Consider the following 14,464-nt stretch of genomic DNA (forward strand, 5'->3'; position numbering starts at 1 on the left):
CAATCCCCTTCCCTTCGTGCTTCAGCCCATGCGGGCAATTAGGCTAAGGAGGGGCCGTGTGAGAGGAGAGGCACGAATCCAAAGCCCGAGCGCCTGAGAGCGCGCTGATATAAAATTGACGTTAGGATGACTTCAACCAGCTTATAAAATTGATAAAAAATCAGAAAAAAAAAATTAAAAATTAAAAAAAAATGATTTAATTTTTCTATAAATATCTTATTATTAACTTCACCTTACACCACAATTTTAAATTTTCTCAAACACTTTGGGTTGTAATTTTTTATTTAATGACACATGGGGCAACGAGACCGATTAAAAATCATATTTGAAATTACAAATAAAAATATTTTTTATTATTTTATAAAGCAAAAAATATTAATATTTTATTTTCTATTGTCATGGCTATTCAGTTTAGGGGTAGAGATGAAAAATGCAATTATTGTTTATTAAAGACAGTTACTATTCATTGTAGGGGATTTACTAGGCAGTTGCTTTGGGGGGCCTTCCAACACTGGAAGTGCTCTTACAACGTATTTCTCTACAAGGGAAATTTCGCCGATGTTCTAAGCTAGTTACACATTAAAACCACAAGTCAATCACACATAGTTCGAGTTGGATTCCGAGTCTCTACATTTAACATCAATGCATTTATCCGCATTTAACAAAATCATAACCATTTATTTGATCTAACGGATTCAACTATCCAACGAACATATGGATGTCAGATAAGACTACCATATCTTTCCCCAACTTTAATGATTATTTTATTTTCGCTTCAGTTTTGGTTACTCCCTCATCCTCCTCACGTCTTGTAATCACAAACCTTCTTCCAAGAGTCCTAGTCATGGTTGCCATATCTCCACAGACCTCCAACCTCCTACTCGCAGTCGGTTCTGTAAGATAAAATTGTTGCAAAAAAATTAGGATTTAATTGTTCTGTGTACATTCTTCTCGCTAGGACGAAATATATATGTTGGTTTATTTTTAAATTAAATTAATTATAATTGTCATAATTTGGTTGTTAGTGGGAAAGTGAGTTTATTTGTCATTATTTGTGGTTTGTGGGAAAAAGATGGAGTCTTTAGCCTTTCATCTTTTGTACATCTTGTAACTTTTTTTTTTCTTTATTAATTTGTATTTATTACCCTATTCACTAAGGGTGATAATAAACATATAATTATTAGCATTTTCCCATTATATTTTCATTTATGATCCCACTACCAATTTCCTTAGGAACTACAATCTTTATTCCTCCATTCTTTCTCCACAGTTCAAACTTGACCCCTCCTCCCTCCTGACTCGCAGTCGGTTCTGTAAGATAAAATTGTTGCAAAAAAATTAAGATTTAATTGTTCTGTGTACATTCTTCTCACTAGGATGAAATATATATGTTGGTTTATTTTTAAATTAAATGAAATTAATTAATTATATTTGTTATTATTCGGTTGTTAGTGGGAAAGTAAGTATATTTGTCATTATTTGTGGTTAGTGGGAAATTAAGATGGAGTCTTTAACTTTTCATCTTTTGTATCTCTTGTAACCTTTGTTCTTTGTTAATTTGTGTTTATTACCTTATTCATTAAGGGTGATAATAAACATATAATTATTTGCATTTTTACCATTATCTTTTTATCTATGATCCTACTACCAATTTCCTCACAACTACAATCTTTATTCCTCCATACTTTCTATCTTTTATTTATTGGCCAAAGAAATGTGTTCTTGTGATAGAGCTTTGGACTATTCTCTCTTTTGTGCAAAAAAGTTTGAGCCAAACACAATTTAGTTGGGTTGTTGTATTATGGAGGGGACAAATCAAGAGATATACTGTTGCAGGTTTATGAACTTTTGTCAAACCGCAGTGGACTTAAATCTCCTTAAAGATAGTGAGATATCCGTGCCTCAGCCTAATTGTCTACATGCTTCTTAGAAGGATATTACAATTTTCTTGTAATTTTCCCTACAATTTTGACAAAATTCAATCATAGAACATGTACCTGAGAAGTCGTTCGACAATGTTGGGATCTTAACAAGCCATTCTGTTTCAAGAGAGCTCACTTCAAAAGGTGGAAGAGGAAAGTCCTTTTCTATCTCAATCTTCTCAAAGTTGCCTACATTATGACCGATAAAAATCCAAACAAAGAAAGTACGAAGAACATGAATGAGATGAGCTCTATGGCCATGAAGATAAAGTCCAAAATATGAAAAGAGACATTTTGGATGTGGTCCCTAACTATCAATATTATTTGATTAAAATCTTGTTGGTTTTCAATTTTTGATCAAAGTCCTTGAAATTAATGTGATAATGTATTTATATGTAGGTTACTATATTTTTTTAAATTAAAATTGAAATTTATAGTTGTTTGTATTAATGAGATTTTAAATAAAAAAACCTATAATTTGTGGATTAAAATTATTAAAATATAAATTATACTCTCCAATATATTGTGTGTGTAGATATATATATATATATATATATATATAGATGTATGTATGTATATATATATAGATGTATGTATGTATTAAACATGGGTACATTCATCAAAGTTAACAAAAAAATTGTTGCACCAAGATATAGGTACATTCTTCAAAAGGAAAACTTAAAAACTTTGAGTTTTAATCAAAATGACAAAAATGTGTTGTAAGAGAATAGTACTAGGAGTGTTTCGTTAAAACTCACGAATACATGTTTATAGTAAAAATGTCATTTTCGTTAAAAGTGAACAGTACCAGGAATGTTTCGTTAAAACTCACGAATACATTCTCAAATCAAGAAAAAGAATGTACCCATATAAGTTTAAAAATGGATTAGAAAAAAAATTGAATAGATTTTATATATAAAAAAAAGGGTACATTTTACACGACAAATTGGTATATTTAAGAATGGGTACATTTTAAGATTAAAAAATTGAAAAATTACATGAATAAATACATATAAGATTAAAAAATTAGAAATCTTTTTATAAAAAAATTAAGGGGTACAAACTTTTTCCAATTTTTATTTTTATTTTTACTTTGGAAATGTTTTGAATTGAAAATTATTTAGGAGTTTAATAAAGGTGTGAGTATTAAAATCCTAAATCAATTATTAATTTTTATTTTAAATCTTATGTAACTGATATGTAAATTCATTATTGTATTATTGCTTGGGACCTTGATCAAAATCTTAAAACTAATAAGATTTCAATCAAAGAACATTAGCAACTAAGGACCGGATACTAATTTTTCCATATGAAAAAGATCAGTACAAGTGTCATTTTTATCTCTTGAATTGCCCTGTTGATCATCTTTATTATTATGATACCACTTATTCTTCTGTAAAGAAGATATGGAAAGCTTTGTAGAGTAAATATGACACCAAGAAGGCAGCTGCAAAGAAATATGCAGCAAGCCGTTATTTTCGTTACCAAATGGTGGATGGGAAATCAGTTGCGGAGCAAGTCCAAGATTTTCAAATGATTGTAGCAAAAGTCACATCCAAAGGTGTCAAGATTGGTGACAATCTCATTGTAGCTAGTATCATAGAAAAATTACCACCCTCCTGGAGAGAGTTCCAAAAAACAATGTGTCACAAGCAAAGGGAGATTTACTTGGAGACCTTGATTACATGCATCCGTGTAGAGGAAGAGGTAAGAGGACAAGATTTTCTTATGCAAGAGGATAATGGTAATTCTACCAAGGTAAATCTAATCTCATCAAACAATAGCATGTCCAAAATAATTTTCCTAAAAATGATCAGTTTCAGCCTAAGAAGAAAAATATGAAGAAACTTGGAAAACCTTACCAACAATATAAAGGAAACCCAAGCTATGTGTGTAACTACCCGTCCTTAAAAATTATGATTTTTATAATTTTAATAAGTGAGTTTACAAAAATGCCCTTTGAGGCAAAGTGTTGACTTTTGTTAATTGTCGTGTAGTGTCACGTAAGGTTCATTTTCTTGGCGTATCCTCGTAGTACTCGTCGCTATGAACGCGTGGGCGCAAACGGAACACGACTTGGGGTTATAACAAAGGAGATATTAACGTTTAAAGTCGAGGGTAAAATTGTAAATTAATATTTTCTAGAAAACTCTAGATTTCTGGAGCCAAATCTGGAAAGCCACGTGTGTGGCCCAGATTGAATAAAGGAAGAATCGGACGGTTGAGAGAGAAGATAAAGGAGAGAAAGGAGGTGGGCGTTGCCCAATCAAGGAAAAGGGAAGAGAGAGTGACTAATGGGAGAGGAGAGAAAGGAGGGGAAAGGAGAAGAAAATGAAAGAGTAGGACACTGGCTGACCTGTACACACCACTAGACCCGTGAGACCCGACGACTTTCCCGTTGTTTTTTTGGCATTTTCCCGACGATCTAAGGTTCACCACCACCTAGAAATCAATCACCATCATCCCCTCTTCATCTTACATCCAAGATTGTTTTTTTGGCCCCGTATCGCGAAGAACAGAACCGATGGTTCCAAGGGTGAACGGTGGCGAATCCACCATTCCTACAACGAATTCCCTCGATCACCATCATTATTAGACTCCCTTTGAGGTCAGGAACAAGGCCCAATCAACATTTGGGGCGGCGGAGCGACGGAATGGATGAATCGATGTTCACCCTTTATAGGGTTGTCAATAGATTTTCGTGAAATTGGGGCTTTTGCAGGCCAAATTGGCCTTAGTCACATGTATAAAATTTGCTCCACTCACTGGGATCTTAATTTTTGAGAATTTTTAAAAATAGTTGATTTTCCGGCAAGTCGGGGTGGCTGACCGCCACTTGCGGCGGCGCGTGGGCCGAGGTGTCTCATGACCTTCCTAGGTTAAGTTTAAATACCTTGATACCATTTGTGAGGTTCGATTAACGAATTCCGTCATTTGAACCTAGTTTCATTAAGGTCCGCCACCCAATTATTATAGTAGTTAACGATCCGACCATTGGATCATCACTAAACTTTGATACATTGTAGTACATAATATTTAAGGATTTTAGAAACTTACGGATCGAGAATCCGAAATACAGATCTTCCCGAATAGGATATGTAAATTAAGTGTTTTATTGACAAGAATTCTAAGATATGTGTTGAAAATTGTTCTAGGCGTCGATCATCCGTGACGCCTTGATGTTTGTGCTAGGGAGTTGTAGCACGGACGTCAGGTGAGTGGCCTTTTGTTTTCCATATATATACGTATATATGCTTTACGATTTCAAGAAACTGTTTTTAAATGAATTTACGAATTAAATGCCATGTCAAGGATGCATTATATCTTAGTATTTGCATTAGTATAGTTTTGCATAATATGGAATGATGTTGCGGAGGCCAATGTAAGCTTCAAGTGAGTACATTATGATGATAGTGGTTGCATTGTGTATGGTTATGTGTAGATGCATTTAGCGCTCATTATCATGCACCCCGGTGTTAGTGCTCTGCTCGAGGCCAAGGCCTAGCCTTCACGTGATCGTTCACCTCCCGCACCGTACGCTCACGTTGGATCCAAGGCAGGTGCCGACCTGTCATACAGACCACATTAGGTGGTTTCAACTCGTAGGTGACTTGCGATACTTCGCACAGCCTTTACGTGATCGTAGCACTTGAGCGTATCTATCTACACCTAGCCTGTCGTACATACCACATTAGGTGGTTCCGACTAATATGCAGGAATAGATTTATGAGTTATATATTCTGCCATACAGGTCACGTTAGGTGACTCCGGCTGACATATCATTTTATATTGATTTATTTCACATGGCTTACTTATTTCATTGTTGAGATAACTGACATGGCATACATTTGGTTTTATTATTCTCGAGCATGGTTCTTATATACATACTGTAGTATTATTTTCTGGGAACTTATACAGGTTTTACGGTGATGAGTTATTATTTTTGAAAAGAGAAATGGTTTTTGAAAAGCTTTGTTTTTGCCCACTCACGTTTTCTTGTTTTGCGCCCCTCTAGGTTCTAGTAGCAAAGTTTCTGTATCAACGAGGATTCTTGGCATATTCCAGTACAGGTGGCTTCCTATGTTGGTATAATCCTTATCTTACCTTACTGTACTTTACTTATGCTCTATAATCACGCGTGAAATTGGTCCATACCCGCTCACCGCGCACTCTTGCCTTTAGACACTTTTAGGTTTAAAATTATTCACATTTTACACATCATTACACTTTATGGCTTCGTCACCTTCTAGGTGACGGCCAGCACAATTCGATTCGGAGTCCTAGTGGACATTCCGGATTGGGGTCTGTCAATGTAAGTAAGAACCAAATCTCCTTCATCTTGTTATGTTTGTGGCAAAAGTAGCCATATTCCTCAATTTTGCAGATACTGAAAACGTGAGCCTAATCATCAAGCTCATGTTATCAAGAACCATTTGTTGCAATGATTACTGATGTGAACATGGTTACAAGTGATGAAGGATGGTGGGCAGATTCTGGAGCCAATAGGCATATTTGCTTTAACAAAGGTTGGTTAAGAAAATATACTCCTTATAACGAGCCGAAGACAATTATGCTTGGTGACTCACATACAACTCAAGTGCTTGGAAGTAGTGAGGTTGATCTCAAATATACCTCTGGGGAAAGACTTTAATTTTGAAAGATGTACTTCATGCTCCTTCTATGAGGAAAAATCTTATGTCGAGTGATCTTCATAAAAAGGCTGGTTTTAAACAAACCATGGAATCTGATCAATATGTAATCACAAAAAATTGTGTATTTGATGGCAAGGGTTATGCTTGTGATGGCATGTTTAAGATGAATTTTGAGAATGGTAATAAAGCTTCTATTCAATTTATATGCTATCTTCTTTAAATTTTTGGTACGCACGTTTATGTCATATAAATAGCAAATATGTAAGAATCATGAGCAGTTTGAATTTAATTCCAATAGTGAAAAAAAGACTTTGAAATATGTGAAAGTTGCAGTAAAGCTAAAATCATTAAAAAGCCTCATAAAAATGTTGAAAGAAATTCTGAATTTTTGGAATTAATTTATAGTGACATTTGTGAATTTGAAGGAATTTTAACTCATGTGGGAAATAGATATTTTATTGCTTTTATTGATGATTATTCCAAATATATTTATGTTTATTTGATGAAAAATAACAGTGATGCTTTTAATAAATTTAAAGAGTTCCTCCTTGAAGTTGAAAATCAACTAAGAAGAAAAATTAAAAAAACTTCGAAGTGGTAGAGGGAGAGAATATGAGTCTTCTGAGTTTAATTCCTATGTATAACCTTTAGGAATAATACATGAAATTACACTACCATAATCTCCTGCTTTATGGCGTAGCGGAAATTAAAAAAATAGAACTTTGATTTATTTGACAAATGTTATGCTAATTGATTCAAATGCTCCTTCTAATCTTTGGGGTGAAGCTATTTTAACCGCTTGTTACATATTGAATAGGGTATCACACAAGAAACCAAAAATTATACCTTTTGAGGTATGGAAAGGTCATAAACCAAATTTGGGATATTTAAAAGTGTGGGGTTATTTAGCCTATGTAAGGTATGGAAAGGTCAAAAATGCCTAAATTGGGTGTCAAAGCTACTACTTGTGTTTTTCTTGGATATGCCCTAAATAGTACAGCTTATAGATTTCTTGATATTGAAAATAATGTTATTATAGAATTAGATGATGTTATCTGTCATTTGGCCTGGCAATTCCTGACACGACACGACACGAAATTAACAGGTGTTTAGGTCCACACGATAACGAAACGGGTCGTTATCGGGTAACCCGATAAGCACCTGTTAAGATAACGGGTTGGTTCGGGTATACACGTGGGTAACACGATACACGATAAGCAGAATATTAATTTAATAATTTTATAACCCTAAAAAAATACTATAATAATTATATATATTAATTTAACAATTTTATACCCCTAAAAACTATAATAATTATATATATATATATATATATATATATATATATTAAATTAACTATAATAATTATAATAATTATATATACTATAATAATTATACCCCCAAAATATTAACAATAATAGTTATATATATATATATATATATATTAAATTTTAAATTAAATTTTATACCCCTAAAAATTATAATAATTATACATACAAAATAAATAGATTTAAATCTACTTAATAAATAAATAAATATATATATATATATATATATATATATATATATATACTCACACACACCATTGAACTTCATGAGATACGAATTATACGAAACTAATTTCAACGATCCAACCGTCAAACTTGTTTGTATATGCCTCGAGATCACATCATCAAAAAATTACAAAAAACAAACATTTACAGATCAAGTAACGGGACAAAACTTTTCGACGGTTATAAACGAAAAATCACGATTTAACGGTTATTTTAACTCCGATTTTGATGATTTTTTACAGCTACACTCCTTGACCCTATATGAATACAATGAATGAATTCGATCTTCAAATTAAAATATTTACACTAGGGGATACCACAAAATCTTATGTTATGCTTGATGAAAGTATGAATAAACTCTTAAGTGTTAGTGAATCTATTGTTTTGATGGGATACGCATTCTACGAAACTAATTTCAACGATCCAACCGTCAAACATGTTTGTATATATTTTGGGATCGCATACACCAAAAATTGAAAAAAACAAACATTCAGAGATCAAGTAACGAGACAAAACCTTTCGACGGTTATAAACGAAAAATCACGATTTAACGGTTATTTTAACTCCAATTTTGATAATTTTTTACAGCTACACTCCTTGACCCTATATGAATATAATGAATGAATTCGATCATCAATTTAAAATATTTACACTAGTGGATACCACAAAATCTTATGTTATACTTAATGAAAATATGAATAAACTCTTTAAGTGTTAGTGAATATATTGTTTTGATGAGATGCGCATTTTGCGAAACTAGTTTCAACGATCCAACCGTCAAACTTGTTTGTATATGTTTCGAGATCGCATATGCCAAAAATTGCAAAAAACAAACATTCAGATATCAAGTAACGGGACAAAACTTTTCAACGGTTATAAATGAAAAATCACGATTTAACGGTTATTTTAACTCCAATTTTGATGATTTTTTACAGTTACACTCCTTGACCCTATATGAATACAATGAATGAATTCGATCTTCAATTTAAAATATTTACACTAGTGGATACCACAAAATCTTATGTTATACTTGATGAAAGTATGAATAAAATCTTTAAGTGTTAGTGAATCTATTGTTTTGATGAGATACGCATTCTACGAAACTAGTTTCAACGATTCAACCGTCAAACATGTTTGTATATACTTCGATATTGCATATGCCAAAAATTGCAAAAAACAAACATTCAAAGATCAAGTAACGAGACAAAACCTTTCGACGGTTATAAACAAAAAATCACGATTTAATGGTTATTTTAACTCTGATTTTGATGATTTTTTACAGCTACACTCCTTGACCCTATATGAATATAATGAATGAATTCGATCTTCAATTTAAAATATTTACACTAGTGGATACCACAAAATCTTATGTTATACTTAATGAAAGTAAGAATATATTCTTAAGTGTTAGTGAATCTATTGTTTTGATTAGGGGTGGGCACTTAGAATCGAAAACCGAAACCGAAATACAAACCAAATTGAACCGCACCGAACGGTTTGGTTTTGTGGTTTTGAAACCGAACCGCAACATAGAAAACGATTTGGTTTCGGTTTTGGCTTTTGAAAACCGCACCGAAACCGAACCGCACCGTAAATATTAATAAACATTTAATTAAATGTCCATATTAGATTTTATGTTTTAATTGGTTGTTTGTTAGAATCCATACAATTAGTATGGACTCAACCATACTAGAATATCATCATTCATCACTTTCTTTCGTTCATTAACTTGAAGGACCTTTGTTATTTTATACCATCACACCACACACACATATATGTACAAGGGTGGACTAATCTTGTTATCAAGAGTCGAACAATAATCTAAGAAGTCCACTCATTTGAAGCATAATATCACATATTCTAGTATGAAAGTTTCCCTCATGTTTAATGAATTCAAAGTTATTCAACTTGTTTTATGTTATACCTTGTACGAGACACCTTTTTGTTGCACAAACATGTTTTAACATCACAATTGCATGCAACATGCTAATTGTTTACATAACAAATGTCTTTTTTCTATTGCTACTGGGAAATGCTTATTAATATGTTAAATTGCAAATTGTACATTTTTTTCTTAAAAACCAAATCGAAACCGTTTGAAACCGCACCACACCGTACCGAACCGAACCAAACGGTTTGGTTTTATTTCGGTTTTGGCTTCAAACCCGCACCGAACCAAACCGCAAAAAAATTTGGTTTCAGTTTTGGTTTCACTCAAAACCGCACCAAACCAAACTGTGCCCACCCCTAGTTTTGATGAGATACGCATTCTACGAAACTAGTTTCAACGGTCTAACCGTCATACTTGTTTGTATATGCTTCGAGATCGCATACGCCAAAAATTGCAAAAAACAAACATTTAAAGATTAAGTAATGGGATAAAACTTTTCGACGGTTAAAGACGAAAAATCACAATTTAACGGTTATTTTAACTCCGATTTTGATGATTTTTTACAACTACACTCCTTGACCCTATATGAATACAATGAATGAATTCGATCTTCAATTTAAAATATTTACACTAGTGGATACCACAAAATCTTATGTTATATTTAATGAAAGTACGAATAAACACTCTAGTGGGTCACTTTCATTAAGCTTTGAGTTCCATTGGCAAGGTTTAAACTTTTGAGAAAGATTTCACAACCTTGAAAACAAAAACTCTTTCATTTTGCATATCCTTGCACATTTAATATTTGTAATAGATTAGTAGTGTATAGATGTATTTTTTATGAGGCTCTTATTTTCGAGTGTAGATGTAGTACTTAAATGACAAATGTGTTTTAATGTTTTGAAGTAATATTTATGTGACAATGTGTGGTATGTGCAAATTTAAGAAAAAAAAAAATATTTTTCTTAACGGGTCATAACGGGTCGGGTCACTTTACCCGTTGGGTAAAGTGACCCGACCTGTTAAGATAACAGGTGTGACACGACACGATCCGTTAAGATAACAGGTGTTACACGAAAACGACACGAACACGATTGACACGACCCGTTTGCCAGGCCTATCATGAAGAAAAAATTCCTTTTTAAACCTAAAAATAATGGGGGTCAACAAAATAATTCATATGAACCTTCTTCTTTTATTCCTAACTTTCAAGATGCAGAAAATATTGAGATTGAACCAAAAAGTGGTAAAAGAGCTAGAATTTAAAAAGATTTTGACCTAGATTATTTTGTTTATAGTGTTGAGGAAAATTCACTTATTTCGAAAGGTGCTTTATATTTCCTCACCTGATGCTATTTTTTTGGAAAGAAGTTGTAAATGACGAAATAGAAACACTAATTTCTAATAATACGAAAATTGGTAGATTGACCACCAAGTTGTAAAACTTTAGGGTGCAAATGGGTCTTTGGTAGACTTAGCATTCATGTCGTGTTTCTCGTATTCGTGTCGTTTTTGTGTCATATCCGATAGCTTAATAAGTCGTGTCGTGAAACACCCGTTAAAATAAACGGGTAATATGACCCAACTCGAAATCGACTCGTTAATATTATCAGATAATATGACCTGAACCATTACCCTTTAAGAAAAATATACTTAAATCAATAAATAATGAAAATGAAAAACGTAATCTGACTCAATAAAATGTAAAACGTAATACTAAATTAGTATATTCATACTCCATTGTCACATAAATATTACTTCAAAAATATTTTTTTAAAAAAACATTTGTCTTTCAAGTTTACATACCCCAAAATAAGAGCTTAATATAAAAAACATTAGTGCATACTTCAAAATACAAATGTTCAAAGATATGCAAAATGAAGAGAGTTGCATTTCAAGGTTGAGGAACCTTGCACGTTTTTTACAATAAAACCCTTTAATTTTCATCAATCACCAAGGGAAATGGTATTCAACTTTGGCTTGATATATTATTTTCAAGAGTTAGATTGACGATGTTTTCACTAAGATTTTCCATAATCCATAAATTATAGATCTAAATTTAACCGTTGATTGCCGTTTATATTTACGCTCCATTCTTCTCACTAAATTTTGTTTTTTCGGATTTTCTTTTTTGAAAACATGATCTCTTAAAGGATGCATAAAGAACGGTTCGGATCGTTGATATGACATTCCGATATTTTTGGCTAACTAAAATATGAGTTTATGTTATATATTTTCTAGAGACTTTATAAACTTTGTGTAACGATCCGTCCTAAATTTTGTGAAACGAAAGGGGTATTTTCGTATTTTCACTTTGGTTGGGTTTTATTTGTTTTAAACTTTGTTTTATGCCTGAAATGGTGTGCCCAAGGTGGGGCCCACCCCTGATTTGGTCCCCCATCCCACTCTCTTCTCTTTCTCTTCTCGTTTTCGTGATCTTTCTCACTCTCCCTCTCACAACATTCTCTTCCTATCGGCTTTCTCTGAAAATAGCACTTCCACAACAAACAACAACAACCCTCCATCACCATCCTGTCCCCTATAGGTGAACCCAAAAAACACCCCAAACTTTTCCCTCACCCTTGGCCGACATTATTCATCGTCTTCCCCGACGAGTTTCTTATTCTTCCGACGTTAGTAAGCTTATAAAAACCCTTGTGTTGTGTTTTAGGGTTAGATCAAAGCTTGTTTTAAGTTGTGTATACGTGTGAATTGCATAAAATAGCTCGGAGTAGCTTTTCCAAACTTTCCAACGAGCACCTCCTCTTTCAAGGCGTTTTTCAGCCAAACCTCTACGAGTTAGCCGTCGTGCAAAGTACCAATCTCTTCTTCTCATCGTGTACTACAACTTTCATGTTTGGATCACTTGATTTGGTAAAGTAACGAAGAAGTTATGAGCCTTGGAAAATCAACCTAGAAACAGGTTAAAAACTTGGCCTGAAAACAGGTCAACCCGACCCGTTTGGCCTAAAAAAACAAACCCATTTAGGCTGAGACCCAACCCAATTACCCCAAACCCAAATCCTTTTAAGTCTAGGCCTTGGGCCGGATTACCCAAGCCCAACCTAATTATTTTTATTTATTTCTTTCTTTCCTTTTAAAAAACCCAAATGCATTAGGCCGGGCTTTCAAGCCTAATACCCATTAAACCCTAAAACCCTTTAGGCCCGGTTTGACTCGGAACGGTTTGACCCGAACGTTGACCTGGTCAAAGCTGACTTTTTTGGGTCTTTGTCCGGGACCTTCCTAGGCTAATTTCGATGTCCTGAACCTGATTTTGACGTCCGTTTTCCCAAATTCAATCGTTTAAGTGAGTTTGATTAATTGTACCTTTTATGTGCTTAGGTGCAAATATTATTGGAGGCTCAAACTTCCTAGCTCGAATGAATGTGGCATCACAAGTAAATGTGAGTAGGTCATTTCTTTTTATAAGTATACGCATACTTGCTAGTTTCCAGTTATACTTTGAAAAGAATTTACTATGTATGCCTTGCTTAGACTAAAATTACCTGAAGTAGTGAAATGATTGAACCTAGGGAATTATTTTGAACCCTATAGGTTCACAGATATGCATACCATGATTAGACTTACAGCTATAATTAATTAATGTTACTAGAACTGTTGTGCTATTGTGAAATGCTAAATAATCCTACGGGATGCGCAAGTAAGTAACTTGTTGATTAGAATTATTGATTTGTTATGGCATGATTATATTTATGTTATCTGCTCATCATTGTTGCAACCCGGTGTTAATACTCGCCCCAGGGCTAGGGCCATTCCTTTACGTGTATGTTCACATCCGTATCATTCACTCACCTTGGATCCAAGTAGGTGTCGGTCCTGTCGTACAGATTGCACTAGGCAATTCCGACTCATATGTGACCGCGCTTCGACGCCAACCTTCACATGATCGTAGTACTAGAGCGCATTGATTACACCCAGTCTTATTCGTGTCAGAAATTATATGTAAAAACTCATGTGTCAGCATAGGTTAATGAGAATTCGTTATGATATGTTTACTATTTCGAGATTATGTGATTATGGTCACCTTGTGCTTACCTTGATAACTGTACTTTATTGATTTCTTGAGACTTTGCAGGCTACGGTAAGTATTTTCTTATTATACGTAGTACGTACATTTTCGGAAACTATACTTGATTTTACGGCGAGGGGTTATAACATTTTTGAAAAGGTTTTTACAAAACATTATTTTCTGACCCACTCAACTTTGTTTTTCACCCCTCCAAGTTTAGTAGCTGTGCTTGCGTGTAAACGAGGACTCTGGCAAATCTTTGTAGATAGTTATCTTCAATGGTATAACCCTCATCCTAATTATTGTATTGTTCTTATGCTCTGCCATCACATGTGAAATAGGTTCAATCCCGCTCACCTGCATACTCCCTTAATTAGGCATTTTTAGGGTTTAAATTTATTCACATTTTCCAC

The sequence above is a fragment of the Malus domestica genome, chromosome 17 (assembly GCF_042453785.1).
Source record: "Malus domestica chromosome 17, GDT2T_hap1".
Taxonomy (NCBI): domain Eukaryota; kingdom Viridiplantae; phylum Streptophyta; class Magnoliopsida; order Rosales; family Rosaceae; genus Malus; species Malus domestica.